The sequence below is a fragment of the Humulus lupulus genome, chromosome 7 (genome assembly GCF_963169125.1).
Source record: "Humulus lupulus chromosome 7, drHumLupu1.1, whole genome shotgun sequence".
NCBI lineage: Eukaryota > Viridiplantae > Streptophyta > Magnoliopsida > Rosales > Cannabaceae > Humulus > Humulus lupulus.
The window spans coordinates 208,721,310-208,722,741 of record NC_084799.1 but is presented as its reverse complement, the minus strand read 5'-3'; the positions used below and the strand labels follow the sequence as shown (position 1 = coordinate 208,722,741).

General features: G+C 32.5%; 1 long non-coding RNA gene across 1 annotated transcript; it reads right to left on the bottom strand.

Annotated features, from left to right (window-relative positions):
- Positions 1-342: 342 nt before the first annotated feature.
- Positions 343-924, bottom strand: LOC133790187 (uncharacterized). Its single transcript, XR_009873946.1, has 3 exons — positions 764-924; positions 579-678; positions 343-497 (listed from the first exon to the last, which is right to left on the bottom strand). It is a non-coding gene; the product is annotated as an uncharacterized LOC133790187 (long non-coding RNA).
- Between the last annotated feature and the right edge of the window lie 508 nt (positions 925-1,432).

Sequence of the window (1,432 nt, the reverse complement as noted above, 5' to 3'; positions counted from 1 at the left end):
CTTCCAACCAAGTTTCTCAAAAGAAGCCTTCTTCAATGAATAAAGACAAACATATGGAATCATTACATATTGAAATTTTATTTTATCACTATTAATAGGAAAACCAATTTTGACCATTTTATTTAAATCTAACAGTCATAATAAATCACTTTATCGATAAAGCATCAATGTCAAATAAATAACAAATACCATTTTTCATACAAAAAATTGACCCCTGCCAATAGGGAAAACACCCCTACTGAACTAGCTCCCTATATATATAGATAGATATTTATTCACACACATAGAAAAATTAATATTAATATGCATGTTGCACAAGACCTTCTGATTCAAAGAAAAAAGCCAAGTAAATTTTTGGTTTGGCAACTACCTGGTCAGTCCAGCAAGTTTTGTGCGAAACTCATTGAAGTCTTTTGATTGGCCCTCTGCATTAAGGTAAACATGTAGCTCCTTTTCTGCACATTGATGAAGTCTTTCCAACCTAGACTCTGCCTCACCTGCACAAAAAGCCAAAGTTAAAACTTGAAAGAGAGCAAAACAAAGATAAGTTTAGAATCAAGCTCAATAATACTACTAACCTTGCAAGTACTCAAAGAACTGTCTCTTGGCATGTTCATGCTCTGGTAAATAATATCCATAAGCATATGTCCATTTCAAAACACGCCTGCACTCAACGATCTGAAAAAAAAATGGTAAGGAAAACATTATTTCATTTCTTCGAGTGAAGAAACTATACCTTGAAATAAAAGTTAAATTATCTTACCTGAAGCCAGGCCTCTGTTATGAACTTTAGCTGTGACTCAGGTTGGCACTGTATGTCACTCAGCTTCTCAAGCTAAAAATTGAATAAATTGTAAAACTTAGATAAGTAACAATAGGAACAGTCTCAGCCAAGTAAATGTAGAACAGGAAAACAAAAAAAAATCTGCCTCCCTCCAATCACAGGAATAACACACAGTTTATATATTGAAGATGAATATTGCTTGAGCAAAACAAAAGCAAAAATATCTTATAAATTAGGATAGTTACAACTGAAGAGAACTTATTTGTTGGCAGCAAAGTATTTTTTTTTAAGTGACAAGTAGGCATGAACAGTTAACATACAAAAAACTAATGTTATAAACAAAATAGGAAAGAGTCGAAATACTGTTCTCTTGGGATATACTTTGCTCAAAAAATAATAAGGCATACTTCTGCAGTGCTATTTCCTTTTCTATTCGAAAAAAAGAACTAAAGATCTAATTCAAGATTGGTGAACCAAAAGAACAACCACTTGAGGGGCATTTCCCACATTTTTATACATTAATACACAACAGCCGAATAAAGCTTTTGATGACAGAATAGGGATGCAAAACTTGAATTGATAAATGGAATATAAGTAAAGGAAAACAATCAAGGCCAGTTAAATGCATACCTAACATAAAGGTCGTTA